The sequence below is a fragment of the Cardiocondyla obscurior genome, linkage group LG04 (genome assembly GCF_019399895.1).
Source record: "Cardiocondyla obscurior isolate alpha-2009 linkage group LG04, Cobs3.1, whole genome shotgun sequence".
Classification (NCBI taxonomy): Eukaryota; Metazoa; Arthropoda; class Insecta; order Hymenoptera; family Formicidae; genus Cardiocondyla; species Cardiocondyla obscurior.
Genome location: NC_091867.1, coordinates 10,078,111 through 10,099,458, shown reverse-complemented (window position 1 = coordinate 10,099,458; position 21,348 = coordinate 10,078,111). Strand labels below are relative to the sequence as shown.

Below are 21,348 nucleotides of genomic sequence, written 5' to 3'. Positions count from 1 at the left end.
AAAAGAAAAAAAAAAGAAAAAAAAAGAGTGAAATAAAATTTCTTCGCGTTACATCCCCCGTGTGTCGCGGGGCTTTCGCCCTTTGAACCCCGGGACACATCGCTCGTCCCCAAGAAACTCGATTTTTCCGTGCCCTTTCGGTGCGACGCTTTGATTCCGCGAGAGCGTTCATCTACGTCGCTTTTCCATTTTCCTCGCGCGTGTACTTTATGGGATTCCGGGGGTGGAAACGACAAATGCCAGTCGGCTATCCTGGTGCATATTATACGTACACGCGCAAGTGCACGCATACGTGCACAACGTACATATTGAAGAAAGGAATCCCGTGCTTTACGAGGGGCCGCGAGGATGAAGAGCCCGTTCGAATGCTTGCGCGCGGTTTCCATCTCCGGTCTAGGCTGCGGTCGGGCAAGCGAAACAAAACATCGGGGGATTCTCGTGAAATAGCGATGTTCTCTCGTGGTGCAACATTTTTTTTTTCTCTCTCTTTTTTTTTTCCTTTTTTGGGCAATTGGACGCAATGCGGCAGGCGAGGAATCTACCCACCTATTTGTGGAACGTGGGTCGTTTCTTTGCATTTTCCGCTGACGCGCCGATAAAGTATACTCATCCTAAACAGACTGTTCGACTTGCGTAACGACGCGCCACGCGAAGAGTTACCGCGTTCATTCGCCGGCCCGTCGCACGTGCAAACCGAAGCGAAATGGAAGGCGCGACTCGAAGAAAAATGGTACACACATCCCTCGTCTGTTTATACGAGTCTGGTTCTGCAGATTGTGCCGGTCGATTAAAGCAGAGTCGATCGATTACCGCCGCGAATAAATATTTCGCGCCCGTGTAAAAGCCACTCCGGGCGATTTGTAAATCGCCGCGACAGAGGTCCATTTATAATTTCGCGCGCCACCACAATGAAGGAAACGCGAGGGTGAAAATAAATAACGCGTATGCATGCACGATCGGCGCACGCTGTGGAATTAAAAAATTTACACGATTGAATATCGTCAACTGTAGTGGATGTAAAATTGTTCGGCAAAAATTCAATTGAAAAATTAAGTTTACGCAAAATAATTCGAAAGAGCGTGCTTCTGAACATTTTTATTTTCGGTATTCACAATCGCCGTGATATCGGATTTCTGATTGCGATGTACAAACAGCCCCGGTCTTTTATATTTCCACGCCGATCGCAGGATCGCCACTGGGGAAATACAGAACGAGGTGGCGGAAGCGAAATAAATAAATAAAAAAAAAAAAGAAGTTCATCCCGCGAGTCTCGAGATGTTTTTAGCGTCAACGGAGCGAATGCACGTCGGCGCGAACCGGACCTGCGTTTTCGCGATCGCGAAAGAAGGAACGCGGCGAAAAAGTTCGGCAGCTCCGACGCGAAGCGGCCCCCGCGAGCGGTAACCGGAAATGACGCGTCGGAAAGTTTCACGGGAGCGAAGATGATGTTAGATTCTATCGGGAAGCCTCTATATATTAAAGCCCCGAGCTTTTACCCACCCACGGGCTGCGCTCGGCTCCTGTTTGAAAGCCGAGTACGAACTACGCCTCCGAAAGGCTCCGGGGCAGCGATATTAAATCGTACTTTTACAGCGCGACGTGACGCGAAGTGTCTTGTGCAACATTTCAACGGGCGTTGCCGCCAATATCTTGTCCCGCCGGGGGTGAGACGCACGACGGAAATCAAAGACTCCCTCGTCAGTACGCGCGCGATACCATATCAGGCTTTAAGCAACTTTAATTAGATACAATTTTAAATACGACCGGCTGTCATTTACCTTGCCGATTCCCTGCTCCGACGTCAACCCCGGTGGCCAAGTTTTAAATTAAAAATTTCGTTAATTAGTTTTATATGCAATTATGATAATAATTGCGTAGCGCGACGCGGAGTAAATAATAACGGAAAAACCAATATCCTGGGTGACTAAAAAAAAAGAAAAAAAAAAATAGAAAAAAAAAAACGAACGTGGAAACGGAATTGTCATGTCAAATGAATCGATTACCGTTGAACTAGGTGAGCTCTTCGCATGCCAAATGCGCATAAAGAATGTGGGTTGTACGGGTACGTGTACCATTTCTCGGTGAATTCGCGTCGGCGCTGCAACTCTTCCCTGCGAATCGTTCGATCTGTCCGGACAAATTTCCATTATCGAGCGGACCGGCGAAGCCGAGGCGGCAGCTTCGAAACTTCGTAATGAAGCCTGTCGGAGTATTATCGAAGTTTTTCCTAAAGAGATTCTCGCAAATGTCCCCGTGAATGCGGAAGCGATTACAAAAGAATTATCAACTTTCCTTTTTTTTTTTTTTTCTATCGGCAGAATTGCGCTCGGGCAATAATTGCCCGCCACTTCCGATGTAGGAATAACGAGACTGATAATGAATATTTGCTAGGTAAACTTCCGCCTTTTATTGAATTTAACGGGTTTTGCAAAATGCTAATGAGCTCCTCCGTACCGAGAAGCCAAATGAAATTGTCTTTAAAGGATAAAGTTGTTTCGAGGAAAATCTTTCATTTCGCGATAAAAGTAATGAGGTTCTAAGAAGCTCTCGATTTTCCCATCAGGAGATTCTATCAAAAGAAAAATAACGAGCATTGTTTCAGCAACTTTTTACAACGTACGAAATATCGTTGAAAGTTCCTCTCCGCTTTTAGTGGTATTTGATTTAGTATCCTGAATATCTATCGCGGTAAGCCAGACTTTTCTATCCCGTTTCCTTCGCCGTAAAGTCGCCCGCTACTCGTGTTTGCGTACGTACGCGCCGTCTACGCTCCGTATCACGTTCATTTTATAACCGTTTACTAACTGTCGAGAGAAGAGGTCGTTTTCCAGTATATTTTACTAGATACGCTGTAGCGCATCTAAAACGTTTTGTCAGAATGTGTTTTTATTTGACAATGGCACGCAAGAATTTCGGGCGTGTGACACCTTGCGCCTGACGTCACGATTTCAATATCGTCACGGGTGGCGAGGAGCTTAATATAAAATAACGAGTTTCATACTTTTATATTTGTCGCACGAGTTTAATAAGAAAATAGGGTGCCGGTCCGTGCTTTTCGTTGTTGAACCATTTTTTTTTTCCTTTCTTTCTTTTATTTTTTTATTGTTTAAACAATTTGGAAAATGTACACGACCCTTTCTTTGCTCAAATTTTTATTACACCTTATTTCACACGCGTTACACGAATATCGTGTTACGTTTTACAAATCAGTCGATGAAAATTGCATTATTACGTTAACGAAACAAAGACTTCTCTTTCCCCGCGAGCTTTCGCGCGCAATTGTGGGCGCGGGTTTAATTATCAACGCGGAGAAAAAAAAGAGAGAGAGAGAGAGAGAGAGAGAAAGAGAGAGAAAAAAAAACAGCGCTGTAACAATGCAATTCGGCAAAACTCGATTTCGCATTCGCAAAAAAGAGCTGTGTAATGAAGCCAGTTTCCATGAAACGCATCGAGTGGGTGAAACGCGTGAATTGCGCGACTGATACGTTTATCTCGCGTTAAAATACAGCTCGTTCGGACTGTCAACGTCGATCAATTGCCAAATCAATGTAACAACAAATGGCCGCGCCGCACGGCGGTCGCACGCCCACCGCGCGTGAAATCCCATCATAATCTCTCTAATTAGAATGCCTGACCAAAATCGGTGATTACGCGGACGTAAACGCGCCAACTCGCGGATTACGTAGCCGTAATAGGGGGAAATCGGAGCGCTTTTCGTTTGCGATTTGATATTCACGTTTTTGCGAGGAAAATCCATACATTTTTGTTGCGCCGAACTCAACTCGATACGGTTGAATTACCGGTGGAGATTATATTTAATTAAGCTGCAGAAACGCGGATTAATGGTCGCCGATATCATTTACGAATATTTGTAATAATATCGTCGGTGCACAGCGGAGGGTAAAAATGTTTGCGAGACACACGCGTGAAATGTAACAGAATAGATATAATATTTCGATGCGAAATCGTACAAAGCGGAGCGACGAGTAGCGCTTAACATTCTGTATAATTATTAAACCTTAACAAAAATCGATACGGTAGATTAGCTTAAACTGGGGTTTGGCTAGATAACGCTACATATGTTTGTGTTCTCATGGAATAAAGAGTAGGATATGTTAGTGGAAGGCCTCGCGACGATCCTACATTAATATTTCGCGACATTTCTTTCATTACTGAATCATTAATGAGTCCGATACGTTATCAATTCGAATTTCGCCGACGGTTGTTCTTTAATTGGCCGGCACGAGTCTATTGTATTTCACTAATAATCGCGCGCTCGTTAAATCGGTTGCACTCTTGCACGTCATTATGCAAACGTAAACCGAGGATTTGACGTTACCGCGATAATAACTCTGCATTAGTCATTGCCACGGCGTTATATTATGCTAAACGCGTCGATCCGAATTAAAATCAGCCTGTTCATCGCGTCCTAGAAAAGAGAAAAAAAAAGGCACGACGTTCAATTGTCTCCCCGCGCTGACGCGTTCAATTAATTTTTATCCCGCAATCGCGCTGGAAGATCAAAGTTGTCCACTCAATACGGCTACTAAGCTTAACACGAAATCACCGACGTTTTCGCTCCACTCAAGCGAACGTTTCATTTGCGATATTTACAAACGTTTAATACTCCGACGGCGGAAAATAATGTTTGACATTTAACTCCATGCGACATAAAATATATTTGATTTCCGATATTAAATTATAATATGAAACGACGTGTTTTAAATTAATAATTTTCCATTTCCCGCGCGAAAGCCAAGTAAGAAAACGATGCAGATATTACGCGCCTGAGTTTTAATTATTTTTATTAATTCTGTAAATGCGACCACAAACTTTCCAGACAGTATATTATAAATATAAATGTGTACTTTAGGCCAAAAATAATTTTTTTTTTTTATAGGGAACATCAAGAAAATTTTTTCGAAATCCTCTCGCGTAATAATCTTAGACCACGTTTGTTCAACTTGTACTTCTTCCTGTGTTATTTTCGTGCGATAAGTTTCTCCGTTCACTATACCGTGGTCTTTCGGTTTGCATAAAGGAAAATCCACGAATTTCCTCTCGGTCTGCGCAATGCGCCAATTACAGTGAAATTGCAACCGGTGTAATGACGCTCGAGTTTCGTGTACCAGGTTTTCAAACGTGAGACGAGGGAAAAACACGTGTTTGAAATATCCGAGAGGAAATGAGCATATTAAACTGGTACGTACATAAGGCAAATGCTGCGAAGCATTTGTAACTTTTGAATTCTATTACCGCTGGTCCTCTGGATATGCGCGAAAAGTCTAAATATATAAATATATAAATCCTTAGCCCTGCGTTAAAATAAAAATACGGACCGTTCTTGAATCAACGTAAAATTCTACTTCCTTAATAAAAATAACAGATTGCAGCTTCTTAAATTTTAATGATAAATACTCCTTAATTCTTTCATTTTCCATTAGCATTATTAAAATAAAAGTAATCTCTCGGTTGGAAAACGGAATTGTCCTAATAAAAAAAAAAAAAAAATAAATAAATAAAAAAAAAAATTCTTTCCGCTTAACATTTTCACGTTGTAATTCGCTTCTTTACTAATTACAATTCTTTCTCTGACGGAAAGAAATTCTCAGTTAACCAATGCAGATATCCTGCAGGACGAGATAATCAGGTCTACCGTGGAAAATTAATTTCATTTGTTTGCGCCGCGGCTGTTTTCCATCGTTTCTTTAAATTGTTTTAAAATTTATCTATTGTTCGCCGGCGGAATATAAACTTCCCGCAAGTGCACGTTCCGGTGCTTCAGAATATTTCGCGGATACCACTCCCGGCGGAGGTTAATAGACCCAGTCGAGAATGCGGCGAACGTTACGTCCATTTATATTACGTCCATTCCGTAACATTGACGTTAAAGGTCTCAAGTGACGAACGGGCACCGCGTCGCGCTTTTCATCGGTTTACGGATTGAAAGCCACCGGGCGCAAATGCGGCCTGGTCGTTTTATCCCAGTGTAACAAAAAATGCGACGACTTCATCCGCGTTTTACAAGAGCGCAGCAAAGATGCGGGCCATAAACCTCCCCGAGACACCTAGATGCCCGCGGTGGCGAGCCAAGATCAACCTACCCCGGCGGAAAAAAAAAAGTTTCCGTCTTCACCTCTTTCTTTTACGTATCTTTAAATTCTAGAGCTCTTCGCGAAATGTTCCCTCTCGTCGGGCTGGAGTTGTGCGATAATAAACGAAGCTACGTAGCTGCGCGCGTACCCCGTATTTTAGCCGGGCTGAATTTCTCACTGTCTCAGTGGATTCTACGTGCATACGTAACCGTCCGCGGTATCGACACGGCGCGCAAACAAGTAAGATTGGAAAATGCTCGGTCGTTTCGCCCGACACCGTGCTGGGAATTGCGCCATTAACGCTGGCACGCGTAAGCAACTTCGCGCAAACTATTCCGTCACGCGAGTAGCATCGCGCGCCAACCCCTTCAGCCTTCACGCCCCCGTTATTTCGCGGACGAACGGCGACTTTCGGTAATTTTACTCTCGGGAGCGGAGGCCGCCCGTAATCGCTCGGCGTCAAACTCTCGGGTTGCATTAGTCTTCTCTTTTTGGCGGAATTTCTCATTTGCGACGTGAAGCTACACAATGCCGCGTCGCGTGCATACATCGTATTTATCGGCAGGAATAGTGCACTCGCAGAAATGCGCGGGGTCTTGATCAGCGATGTGATCCTTGGCAGGTCTATTAAACTCGCGTAATGCGAAAACCGCATTTACGGAAATTCATCGCGCGCATTCACGAACGTAGATTGCCGTCTTTGGGTAGATTATAGCTCGTTACGAATAAACACGGCGCGATTCATCGAATTGAAAATGGAGATAATCAGGGAACCTTAAAGCTCATTTTTTTGAGCTTGGAAAATTAAAAAAAAAATCCCAATTTGTGCGCTTCTACTAAGAAACTACGAAAAAGAAAGTCATGCGACTTACCGATCTGCATGAGCTTCAGCGGAGTTGTAGAATTCAGGCGGTGTCTGTAACATAAAAAGAAATATATTAATTTAGATATGTATATTAGTTTAAAAAATTAATTAAAAAAAAGTCAAGGTTTTCTTTTAATAAAGATTTTATTAGAGAAATTAATGCTTACCTAAAAGTTGCTCCGCCGATGCAGGATGCCCGTCCCGAGCCTGCTCCTCCTCTCAGATGGGATGTTTCGAGTCATCTTTCCGCGCACTGGACACTTGAAAATAAACCGTCTTTGCCTGGAACATAATAATGATTATATATTATATCAATAAAATTATAATATACGTATTTCGAGATGCTCTTATTAATTTAACAAAAAATAAAAAAAAAAAGAAAAGCATTAACATGTCCTTTGTTGAAACTAAACCTTAGTAAAATTAAACCTGTCCTGTCTACGAGCAGTGACTTTAGTTCTGAATCGCTTCTACGTGCCGGAACGCGCGAAGTGGTACGAGTTAACCGTTGGACGGGCCGCACTTTTCGTGAACGTTGGCGTATCAAAAGCGTGCCGGAGTTCCAAATGCACTCGTTCCCGGGAACGTCGCTATTAATTTCCTTAGAAAGCCGGGGAGTAAATCGCGGGAATAAAGAGAGCCATTCCGCCACGCCGGATATTTTTTAGCGGGGAAATTGGCTTGGCGCGATTTCCAAGAGGGAGAGCTACTTCGGGTCGAAGGAGATTTGCCAGCGGAGCCTTTAAGTTGAATCGAGTTCCGCGAAAGTTTCACGGCCAGCCTCGCCAACTGGCCGAACCCCTCGAGGAAATAAAAAAAAAAAAGAAAAAAAAAACTTTGTTAAGGACAAAGCCTCTTTCCGAACGAAATAAAATAAAGAATCGCCTGCGACGCCTGACCCTCTTTTTGATACCAGAAGCTTGAGCGAAGTTGGATTATATTAAGATATTACAAATTGACTATCAAAGCAGAATTAATTATTCAAACAGATAATAATAAAATAATTAATATGTTTATTTTATTACATTTTTTTTCTAATTTATTTCCTCGTCTTGTTTCAATAGTTACTTAACGTTTAACAATTATAGGTTTTATATTATTCGGTAAAATCGAGTTAATAGTATGGAAATTTTTTAAGCAATATTTAAACATTTGCACCATGTATTTAGCTTTAATTAAGATTTTTTTTACTTAGTCAAGTTAAAATTGCCGATGAGAAACTTTCAATATTTGATTCGCGGATAAAATTGTTTGTACGAAGTTAATGTAACAATAATAAAGGATGTTCCTATAATCGATAATTCTCTCTCTTTTTTTTTTTTTTTTCAGGAAATTTACATTTTAAATTGTAGAGTGTTCCTTCATTATTACCGGAAGTTAATTAATTCATCCGCTCGGCTACTTTCTTTTCCGTAATAAATTTTATTCTCGTTGCGATAATATTGTTACATCATTGTTTAAATTTTCCGGTGCGCCGGCAGAAACCGACACGCTATTAATTGCATCTGCTCTGCCCCGTCGAACACACCGTTCTCGAAATCTTTTCCGAGCGGCGGTACGGCAATAATTCATGGCGGGATCAAATGGAGGGATTACACGTAAGATCAATTGTTGCAGCTGCTTTGCCCTGCAGAAACGAAAATTACCGCAAGAACAATTCCGAGGTTCGCGCCCCGTCGCGGCCATCACTGTCGTCTATACATCAATCTTCCGGAATTAATAACGCTCGCATTTCGAAGGCTTTCGAGTTAAAAGTACTACGTGACGCCATGGTGAAATCGTAAGGGCTTGCACGAATATTGATCGATCCCTCTTATCTCCGGTAAAGCCGGCCTCTCTATGGTATTACCTAAGAGTAACATGTGCACGAGTGATAATGTTAACGAGGTCGTGACAAGAGTGGCAACGCGATCGCATAAAACACACAAAGAACGTAATATATTCTTCGGGTGATTTTAGAACATTTTCGGGAAATCAAATCATTTTGACGTGTGCCGTATAAAAATTTCCCGCAAGCTGCCTAACGACAGTGAGCGCAAAATTGCGCCGCGAAAAAGGTCGGCGAGTTTCGCTAATAATTAATAGATATATATTATAAATAATTAATAGAATTATTTCAATTTACGCGTATTTATTTATTTATTTAATTCCTTTTTTTTTTCTTCTTCCTCTCTTTCTTTTTGCAGCGCGGAAACTAGCATATCTCTGAAAGCGAAAGCGAAATAATATTCGTAATTTTTCAAGATATCAAATGGCACCCCTTCTGCCTAAGAACGCCGTCGCACATTCCTATGGAACGGCGGACTAGAAATTTACAAACAGATAACGACGAGAATCCTTAGCTACCGGCAAAGTGGTGTCGGATCACTGACATCGTACACGATTTTACGAACAAAATGTCAGAGGGCGGATTATGGCGCGATACGGATCCTCTTTCAATTAGAGACGACGATATCGACCCTCGTCACTCGAGGCTCGCTGGCGTGTCCGATATTTGATTTTATAATACCTGATGTTTCGAGGGAGGGAGGGGGGGGGGAGGAGTTTATATGGGCAATTTTAAATCGGTAATACCGTGCCGAGTCGAAAGAATATAATATAAGACGGGTCTGAGGCGAATTTATAATTAAAGATAATCTGAAAAAAAAATGTTCGGTGCAACAACCTAACGTCATAAATTGTAAATACGGTCCAGAACCGCCAGACGCGATTTTCTTATCGAAGTCGTTGCTAGGGGGTTTTGCATCGGCAAACTTGCGGGATCTATACATCGAAAGCAGAGCACAAGTTATGGAGTGCTTCCCCACAATGGGCAACTTTCGTACCAGGTCTGTCTGTTCCCAGCGAGAGTTTAGCGACACTACGTCGTAGTCCACCCTTGTCACCGCGAGGGCCATTGTCAAATAAAGTCGCGGGTAACGCTCATCTCGCAGATCAACATCTAATTCCGACCAATCCCCCGAGAGGCATCGCGACGATACATGGTTCCTGTAGGAACATCTAACATCCTGTCACGCGCGCTTCTTCGAGTTAGATAACTCCCCCGTCAACGCGTTTGCCCTGGGCACCGAATTTAGAGAGAACTTGAAACTTCTTCACGTGAGAATTTAACTTGTCACGGGGCCGGTTCTGACTTTCTTATTACTATATGTAGGCGATATACAGACGCCTTCGAAAGTTAAATTCGTCAAGCAACAACTGAGATTTATGGCACTCCGTTCGGGTTTCGCTTTAAACCGCCCCGTCGCGGTTACGATATTAATATCATCGCACGATCATTACGCGATAAATTTTTTTTTTTTATCGTTCAATATGGTACAATATTGACTTTTCTTCCGCGCGAGAGAAAAATTGTATAAAATATCTTATTGCCGCTGAATTTCGGCTGGTTATATTTTTGTAATTATTGCCTAGTATACCTTTATGATTTAAGTACAACCTTCAAGGAAGCGTCAAGAGTTTCACGAGAACTTGCGAGTTTCGAGTGAACTAAGTTGTTAACTACTTCTCATACACTTTTGCAACAATATAGTCAAAATAGTTACGTAACATATTACACTAATGAAAATAGGGTACAATTACGTTGTTCGTTAATTAATCAATAATTAATAGCTTTAATTAATTCAAGTGTTATCTTACTGTTTTGATTATTAAATAATAAAAATTTGATTTATCTAACGTGTATCTAGTTACCGTTTATATATTTATCATTTTGCACCTCCAGTTGAAATGCATCTTTTATCAGTTTTAAGTTCTGTATAAACGTACCCGGCGCGCAGATAAAATTAATTCTTTCTATCTAATTTATTTAATTCTCTCTTATCAAATGTAAAAAAAAAAAAAAAAAAAGTAAACCACTATATTATTCGAGGCCATAAATAACAGCGAGATAACGAAGTTTGTACGCAATAAATTATTTATTGCGCTATTTATCTTACATACATTTTAATTACGCGATGCTAAAATCGTGATAATTTAATCTCGCGCTCTTCGCTTTGAAAGGCGGGGGTTATTGTATTCAAATTTGCTCAACATAATTTCTCACGCTTTATTCCTGCCGCATATTTACTTTCCATTCGTCCAACCAACTGTTGTTAAGAGTTTTTATCCGTGATGCTCGATATATTTACACGACAAAATTAAAATCTTTTCCTCGCGTCTTTTCTGCCGTCGCGTTCCTTCTTACGATCTCGAATAACGTACGGTAATGCGGGAGTGAAAAATGAGCTCGAGTGGCCGAATAATTTTGCGGGTTAAACCGAGATTTTTTGCGCGAAGCTGGAAACCGGCGAATCGATACCGTGTTACATTGATACAGGTGTTACAAATGGCGTAGCAGTTCACGCCTGGAACTCCTGTTTGTTTATTTGTTCGTGGAACTACAAACACGCGGGACTAGTTGCGCTATTTGTCGCGTATCGCCGCACGTCACGAGCGAGACGCAAAAGCGAAAGGCTCTTTTTCGAAACCCCATTTTTCTTTCCGCTACGTGTCCGTCGGGCCAGCCCGTGAATACGTGAGCCGTAACGCACGGATGAATCTATGTTCGTCGACTGCGTTTCGAAACTCACACGCGGAATATCTCACGTTGTTTTCACGCAAGAAAACCCATTTATTGTTGTATGTATAGCCGGACGACCGATTTCCTAGGAATATTTCATTCTTCCGCGGCACGGAATGCATAAAAATATTGAAAATATTCTTCAAAGCGGTAACAACAAAATAAAATTAAAGCCTCCGCTTTGCTCACTTCGATCATCTTGGCTCGCTGGCTGACGTCAGAAGCAAGAAGAACGTATATAAATAGAAATCTATTTCATTCATTCGTCTTTACAGATTACTTTCAGGTTTTAAACGGAATTATATTTACATTTAATTTTCCAGTGCTCAGCTTCGACGTGCGATTTATCTGAAAATATTTCCCAAGTGGCACGGGATACGTAACAACGCGAAATAAATTATAACTTCCGCGTGTCTCGTGGTAAACGATCCTCTTTTTTTTTTTTTTTTTTTTTCGTGACTGCCATCTCTGATCTTATGTCATCGAAACTTTCCGATAATTTGTCTCGTGGAAGAACAATCTTGTGCCATTAAACTCAGAAATAACTGCAATTCTTCAAAGAAAATCAACACGAGCCTTCAATTTGCCATAATTGGCAAAACAATCTCGTGAAACGGTACGCCATTACCTTATTACGGGCGTATCAAGCATCCCTTCGAGAATTACAAGTAATTTATCAGCATGACGCAATAAAACTAAACAATTTCGCGAAAGGCATTGTCCTTTCATCTTTAAAAAAAATATTGAATTAAAAATTAAAATAACGATGCGCACTGATAAAAATCGCATGTCGCAGCTCGATGCATATTACGCCATACAGCAAATAAAAGAAATTAAAAAATAAATAAATAAATAAATAAAAGCTATATCCTAACTTCAAATACATTGTAAAAATTACAAAAAAGAAACCTACGATTTTATTATACATATGTATATTTAGTTATTGTTAGCGTAACTCTGACATTAATGCAAAACTGTAATTTCTTTTGATAAAAATCATGCCAGTTTGATTAATTAATAATTAAATTCTAATAACTGTGATCGTAGAAATTTCGGGCTTCTAAAACGTAATTAAACACAATAATTGTGGAATAGACACGACGGCAATTAAAAACCCTAAATATATCACGGAGCCGCATTTAATTTCACATCACAATTACCTTGATTGGCATTATAACTGACAACGAGATACCCCGCGAAGATGATGAAACCACTTTGATTAACGAGCCCCCTTAATGAGCCTCACATGAGATATGAACCCTTTGTGACGGATACGTTCAACTGTCGCTTATTATTACGCAAAAATAGAAACATATTAAAAGGAATTTTTATCTATTACCCACGTTATACTCGCAGCTTTTTCTTTTCCTCTTTTTTTTTTTTTTTTTTTTGTTCCCGAGTTTCATCGATCGCGACATCCCTCGGGAATATCTCCATTCGGCGCGATCACAATGACGTGGAAAAATTGCAGTTCCGCAAACGAATAATATTACGTTCACGAACAATTTTCCACCTCGCCGCAGTGCGAAGGAACGCGGAACGAACGTGCAAATGAATAAAGTTGCGAACTGGTAATGAAAAATAAATTTCCTATTATTTTTCTTGAGCGATCTCGTGAGAAATAAGTGGCGTTATGAGTAGATGAGGCGGTTATTATTTATCAGATAAATATTGTCGGCTTCTTTATACTTGTACTTTGTAAGAAACTAACATACGTAATATGCTTTAGCACTTTAATCAACTTTTTTTTTTTAAGCATCTTGTATATACTTGGAAAAAAAAATTTTTTTACGACAACGATAAGTTTGTGAACTTCGTAATATGACTATATAATTATTATGAAATCTTTGTTGCAAATAAATCGTTACTTTCGTCGTTGATGATAAGATTATCTCACGCACGAGTACCATTGCAAAGTGCAAGGCAATCAAATTAATTATCAAATCATGTGGAATATGCTCTACTGAAAATGCCAATAACACGTACATACATTGCACAATTGCTTAATTACAAACGTTATTGCGGTTAATTATAAACGTTATGCTTCTACGCAGTTGGAATTATTAAACGGTTACGTATAAACAAAAAAGAAAGAAAGAAAAAAAAAATGTAATTTTTTTTTTATTTTGTTTTCGTAAAATTAAATTTATTTCGCGTAAAATCTGAGGCGCTCAATGTAATAAATTACGATCGAATATTTTTCAAGTACAAATGAATGGCCAACGCTATTTCCTTAAACACGAAATGATATTAACATTTCTTTAAAACTCTTGCGAGTGGTTAGTACACGTCGCGTCTGTTGCTGAATGGAGACGGATTAGTTTTCTCTTATCGCAGAAAAAGAAGTGGAATGGCCCCGGACAACCGTATCCAACGAGGATAATACGACTGATTTGCATTTAGAGTGCCTGGGAATATTGGCCGAGCTGATTTGATGCGTACCTCTATTGCAACTATCTAAATTTTTTAACAAACACCTTGCGATGTATCAATGCGGAGACTTTATAAATTATGTATGGCGATTGCTTCGAAGTGTGTGCAATACGTCGTGATAATCAAATTTTTCTTGAATATCGATTCGTCTATATGTTCGTCTAATAAGGATTGCACGTCGAATTTAGGATCGCTGGCAAGTTCAGTATGTTACGTTTTTTTTTAACTTTACTAGTATAAACCATGCACGCGCTATTTTTCTAAAAATTTTATTTTTATTTCCCATAAGAAAACCAATCCAAAAGATGTTTTACTAAATAAAAAAAAAATTAAAAAAAAAAAATTTAAATAGATTAAAAAATATAATATAATTATAAAGGCTGGTTAGCCGAGTGCCTATGGTACTAGTCTAGTGTCCGGAGGAGCGCGGGGGGAGTTGACCGGGTCCGAATCCCGACATGATTATTTTATTTAAATAAAAAAAAAATTAATTCGCGTGACGTTACTAATGTCGATGTGCCTAACTCAGAGTTGTCTTCTGATCACTGAGTTAAGCAAGTGTTTGAAGTTTGGCAAGCTAAAAAAAAAAAAAACCCATTTTGCACACTCAAATTAATTAATTATTTCATGCAACTTTCGGTATATGGTGAACGGTTACTACTTATTTAAGGACTGACTTAGGTAAAATTTAACTGCACTTACAACTACGATGTTTAAACATGTAAGAAAGTAAGACAAAAAAAATTTATTTTTTATTAATTAATAATTAAATAATTTTTTTTTTTTTTTTTCCCATATTTTTCTTACACTTTTAAACATCATAGTTCTAAGTAGTTCTAACTAGGATGTTTAAACGTGTAAGAAAAGTAAAGGAAAAAAAAAAAAAATTTTATTATTAATTAATTAAAAAAAAAAATTTTTTTTTTTTACTTTCTTATATGTTTGAACATCGTAGTTCTAAGTGCAGTTAAATTTAACCTAAGTCAGTTCTTAAATAAGTAGTAACTGTTCACCATATACCGAACGTTGCATGAAATAATTAATTAATTTTAAAGTGTTTTTTTTTTCTCCTCTTACAAGTTCTTATATTTAGGCAAAATGTAAAAAAAAAAAGCCTCAAAAAACCTTTTTTTCAACAGCTGATGTTAACGTAACGCACCAACTATTTAAGATATGTATTAAAAAAAATAAAATAAAAAATACTAATAAAAATAAAATAAAATAATCCTTTATATTATATTGCACATACATGAAATATGCATTAACGCACTTATTAATATGCTAGCTCTTTAAATGGCGATTTCCGCGACGTTAGCGGATATCGACACGCGATTTTCCATTCGATTCACGCGCTTTTATGAAGCGGCTCGAATTACGGGAATTTTTAATTAACGCGCGCGGAGCATTGTTTTCCTCCTGTCTTGACGGCGCAGCATATAACAAGGTGTTGAACAAAACGCAAATAACCATGCAAATAGCCACGGAAATAGCCACGCAAATAGCCACGTACGTCGACCACTCGTCGTATACTGATCGCGCGCGAAATATTGTGTATTGGCTCGTATGCAAATCGCGGGGCTGCATTCGCGGAATCGCGACGTCGGTCTAGCGGGATTTTCTCATACATCAGCGTACAGTACATTTACGTGCACCACGCGCAAACAATCGCAACCATTCTCTCGGTCTCTTTCGCGTGCCAGAGCCCGCCGGCAAAAATTCCCTCTGAAATCCCGTCCGAATTTCGGAGGAGCGTGCGCGCTTCCAATCGATACGATATCCGCCGTCAAACTTCTCGCTGATCGTGTTATAGCAAACTAACAGACGGCGATACGAATGTCATATCGTTTCCGATACAAATTCTATCGATTCGTACGGATACCGCACGCCACCCTCTCTTCGCCCTCACCGTCGAGAGGAAAACACTATAATACAGAAAATGCCCGCGTTTTACGTCGCGCAAACAGCCACGGCAGCCGTGGGCTTCAAAAAGTGAAGGAAAGAGGGAGAAAAGTGGAAAAAAAAGAAAAAAAAAAAAACAGATGGGTAGACGAGAGTACGAGTATCTGGCTTAAAATGGATACGGCTGTTGCATACAAAGGTGAAAGAGCATTTCAGATCCGCGAACGCGGCTTTTATCGCGATCGAAACACCTGACCTAACGCAAGCTCTTTCCGACCGACTTCCACGTTCGACGTGGGCACGCGAAAATTACGTTTCGCTACAACGGCATTGTAGAGTATCGGAAAATCGTAATAGTCGACGCCTTTTGATCCTCCGTCTACCTTTGACGTAGTAATGCGTATATTATATAATGAAACGTTACACGAGATCTTATAACATGCACGGGGGGCTGAATTGGTTAAGCCGAAATATGAAAAGACGTTGAAAAGCGTCGCATTACTTCCAAGCCGATACGTTATGGCTCCGGGCAAATTTTTGCCACGTGCGAAAATATGATCTCGCGTCGTAAACGTGGATTCAGGATACGATTTTACGAGAGATAACAATAGCTTTTCATCGAGTTTCATTAAAGCGAGCGTTACGAATTGTTATAGTACGTTACGTACGGTTTAACGAATAAACGCGATACACGCGGGGGCATTATTCTGTCTTTCGTATTCCCGATATTCTCCCAGAGCGGCTTGATAAAGCGCAGAGAATCCGGCCACTTGACGTACGCTACGCACACGTCTGCGGCACACTTGTTTCGCGTACTGTGACACGTATCAAAACGAAACGCGGTGTCAAAACTTGTCGGTCATCGGGCGCCCGGTGGCACGAACGCGTGGGCTCGCCGCCGGGACAAAATTGAGCACGGCGAACCTATAAACCAGTTTGCATCATCATGCAAATACGCAGGCATATATGCGGGCTCGTGCGAAACGAACGTGCCTTCTCTACATACAGGTGTCGAGATTGCGAGATTAAGTTACGACCGCCGATAATACGACGTCGAATCGGGAACAAATGTCGATGTGCAGCCCGACGTAGACAATAGCCCGCTAATTAAACGCGACCCGCGGGGACCCGCGCTATTCGCGGCAAAAATTACTCGGCAATTAATTCTTACATTAACGCGGCTCGTCGCGATAAAATATGCCCGTCTCGTGGGGAGGCGAGTCCGGTAAGACGGCCTCGCTGTTTATCTTAAATTTCACGATTAAACGACGTCCCTTAATTGAGAAAACAAACGCCGCGGCACGTGAGATCCGTAATGATCTCTCGATTGGCGTACGAAGTAATTCGGTTCCCCACGCCTGGTTATTACGCGGGGTGTAATTTTAATGTGCAAAAACATTCACTCGTGTGGGTTTAAACTTTGTTCACGAATTTCTATCAACGGCGTGCGCTAACTCGGCAAAGTACACAGGAGACATGTTCCGGAACATGTAATTTCACGATATGTCAATTTCGCCCACTTATCTCCCTGGAATAAAACTCGAGTCAGAAGGATATCAAGGAAAATATTGAGAGAAATCTTGACAACCCCGCGATAGAATTGTCGAGGCTGGATTCAATCGATTTCGGTTGGCTAACTTTTAGAAACAGTTCCTCGTACCAATAAATATATATACGTAATCGGTAAGTGTCTGGGCGGGATGATTCTTCAGTTGCCGGGCGCAATTGATGTTAACCGCAGCCGGAAATTTATGAATAGAAATAATTTACAGGTAGATAACGATTTTTGCGAAGGGAGTCGCTTGTAATAAGAGGAGAAGAAAATTAACGAGCGTCTCGCGCGATCAAGGGGACCAAGGGAAAAATAAGATATCTCCACTGGACCGTGCGACAGCGTCGATAATGAATTATATGTCAGCAATGCTTTTGCTTTTTACTCACCGCGACAGTGGAACGGTATTTTTATTTACGATGGGAAAATATTTACGATTTCTTTCCGCATTGATATTTATGTGAATAGATATCTTTTTTTTATAACAAATATAAATGTTATAATAAATCAAAAGAGTTCGCCTAATTAAAATCTAAAAAATAACGATACTTAAACGTAAAAAAGTTTCTTTTTTATTTATCTCTCGGTCACCTTCTTATTTAGTGTATCAAAGCAGAGGAAAAATGCTTTCGAAAATGTTTGAATGATTAATTCACAAATGGTTTCAACAAAAAAAAAATTGCGTTTGACGAGAAAATCGAGATTCTTCCTTCGACGTAAATATTTTGTAAAACAACACGATTTTGCGGAAATAGCGTCCGACTCACTGGCTGAGGTTAGGCCTTGATAGAGTGGCTTTAACCACGAAAACCTTAGTAAAGCGCAATCATGTAGATTGACGGTTCCCGATGCATTTGTGAATTAAACAAATACGACGCGACAACATTTCGCTCGCAACTGCGACGGTTTCTCGTCGACGTGGACGGCACAATTTGTGTAATTTCCAGCTTTCGTGTCATTACCGCCGTCTCCGTTTTATTGATGTCGTATTGATGCGCAGTAAATTATGGATCGCGAGCACCGCGTGCATTTACGTCGCGTGTAATATCGCCTGCTGCGAAGGTTTATTAACATGCGGCACATATGCACGGGGGATGCGTATACCGCCACGTAGATACGCGTGACCTTTAACAACAAAATAGTAGCCGGGACAAGATATGAAATTAACAGCGATGATCCGGTTAGCCGCAAATTCGACGATCCATAATTCCCCGAGTGATCAACTTGCGTGCAACAGTGCGGTGGCGCGAAGCACCAATCACCAATTCGCCGATAACTTTCTGCAATTTCTTCATACGAGAAACTTGACTCTCAAAATAAAAAAAAAATATAAAAAAAAAAGAAATATATTTGTTTTAATTTTTTAAAACAATTTTCTAACTTTTTCCAATCGATAAATTGCAAAAAAAAAGTAAAAAAAATTGTATCAACAGTGAAAGACTAAGAGAAGAAATAAAATAATAGTAGCTCGCGTATACACGGCAATTTGATTACAATATACGAATATAGACGCAAAGCCAACAGCGGTACGTATATTTTATTTAAAGAGAAAATATGATTTCTGGACGAAATTGAAGAATGCTGCCAGGCTACCTCGGCGACGTTAAGACATTTTTGCAAACTCCGACGCAATCGTCATAACGAGAAACGTGATACTCGATCCGCGCGCAGATACTATTTGCGATTCTCGTCGCAGCGCCCGGTATCGGATTCCGTTTGCGATTCCCATCTAAACGTGAATATAATATAAACTTTTTTTTTTTTCTTTCTTTTTTTCCCCTCCCTCTCGATCACCGACCGCGGCACGCGCCCAAGCGAAAGGAACACGATTGCGAGCACGTCTCGATAAAGCGCGGGGGAGGGAATTGAAATTTAACTCCGCCGTGAACGTGGCGAGGTCTGGCTGAGTAATAACGCGTCCGAGAATTCCCGGTGGGTGCTCGATTACTCGACTTCGGACGAAAATCACGGAAGACGTAGTTTTACGGGTATCGCGAGGCACGCAGGCTTCCCTTGCACTTCGTTGCGATGCGTTCCACGTATTACGGATACGGCAGTCATGCATCTGTTTAATTTAATTCTAGCGGGCGCGATCCGCGCGACGTGCTGTTCAGTTCCTTACTCGCGCGTATGTGCGTCACGGTTCGTTTAATAAAAGTAGGTTCATTATTAATATTAGTGTTATTATTAGTATTATTATTATATTATTAATATTAATATTATATTACTGTCGTCATTATGTCATATTGTGGACTGGGAAAGATAAAAGCTGCGACTTTTTAGAAATAAAAAATTCACATCGAGAGAAAAACGTTCGCATTTCACCGGGAAACATTATTAGCGAAATATATTATTCGCGTGGAACGATGGAGGATGCGTTAAGTCGAAGTACGAATTATCAATTTTTTATAAGTATTTACGTAAAGTGCCATATAACACAATAGCTGCTAAGCTTCGAAACGCTTCTCTTGTAATATCACGTTTACAAGCTTCGTTGTTCTCTGTATAACGTCACGTACCGTATTAAACGTTAATCGAACGGGATCATGGTTTCATATTATATATCGCGTCATAAAAAAAAAAGAAAAGGAAAAAAAAAATGTACATGTCAATAGAGCGGTCAGTTCGCTATGCGAGCGTTTGCTCAGCGGCATTAGCATTAATCTAACTTGGCCGTTCGAGTATCCTCTAGTCGGCCCGATGAATTCATCACACGCCGCTGAACACAGCCGAATATGTTCGGCTGCGCCAACGGGATTAATTAGAAAGCCAATAGCTCAAAGCCGAGATTCAGGCTGCCGCGTAACCTTGAACGTGAGGAGGTCTAGAAGGATTTTATTTAATAAAAGAGAGAAAAGACTTGAAGCTAAAATTACGCTGGTTTGCTATCGGCTTCTAAAAGAGACGTACAAAATTTATATATATTTAAAGAAGCGCGGATCGACGTTGCGCGGCTTGGATTAACGAAACTGTTGTTGCGCCAATTGATGTCGCACGCGAAGAATGCTAGTTACGAGCGCGCGATTGCTTGGATAAAGCTTAATTAGCGTAATCGTGTCGCTGCAGCGAACCGTCACGAACACCTTTTGCGCTATCGGCGATGCCACGGCGTGCATAGCTGTCGATAAAATACGAGTGTTTACCCCGAGTAGTAGTTGAGCGAACTTGCTCGCTAATTTGCCGAGCTATTGCCGCCCATGTAATTCTATTAAACCGGCGGTGCGTTCATCGTTCACGTGGCTGCTCGCGCCGTCGAAAAGAAAAGCCGCCTTTCGGCCGAGCACCGGCTCGCGTATCCATCCGCAGGATTTTCGGGCTTCACAAAGGGCGCACCCGTTCGCGATACGTTCATAAATTATCAGCGTGAAGATTGGGTTTTTGCGAGTGCATCGCTTTCAGAGCGGAACGTGACCGAAAGTGATGTTCGTTATATTCTGGAATGAATTCAGTTCGCATACGCGCGCGGAGTAAGAGGAATAAAAGCTATTTTAAATTAATTAATAATTGTCATTAATAATATTATAAATATACATTATGGTTTTTTTTTTCCTTTCTTTTTTTGTACTTTTATAGATTAACTTTAATTTAATTTGAGAAATACCATTTCTGATTGCGTTACGACGTACACGTTCGTTTGACATGATAGAAGTGCATTTGGAAACGTTCCACCTGCAAAGCGGTCATAATGACAGCGCCAATAATTGCAATTCCGTACATCGAGCTTCGTATCTCGTACACTTCACCCGGCCGAATTGATAAGTATACGCATCTCACGACCGGCGAGCGGGAATTAACTGTGATAATTAAATTTCGTCCCGTATTTCACGTGCGATCGTGTTAAATTCCGGTCAAATATTTCGTCCTGCTATTTCACTTCTCAATTTATTACTTTATATCGCTGTTAGAAATATATGTTTTCAATTGTAAAACTAATTCCGTGCGC

The 21,348-nt window shown here is 40.5% G+C and overlaps 1 protein-coding gene and 1 long non-coding RNA gene across 2 annotated transcripts in view; one reads left to right on the top strand and one right to left on the bottom strand.

Annotated features, from left to right (window-relative positions):
• LOC139101977 (prolactin-releasing peptide receptor) overlaps window positions 1–21,348 on the top strand; it is a 41,221-nt gene that overhangs the window by 7,996 nt on the left and 11,877 nt on the right. The gene's annotated exons all lie outside the window — the stretch shown is intronic.
• LOC139101980 (uncharacterized) overlaps window positions 6,952–21,348 on the bottom strand; it is a 42,775-nt gene continuing 28,378 nt past the window's right edge. The window contains exons 4-5 of the long non-coding RNA XR_011545647.1: window positions 7,128–7,242; window positions 6,952–7,011 (exon numbers count right to left, since the gene is read on the bottom strand). This is a non-coding gene — a long non-coding RNA (uncharacterized lncRNA). The remainder of the gene's footprint in view (window positions 7,012–7,127; window positions 7,243–21,348) is intronic.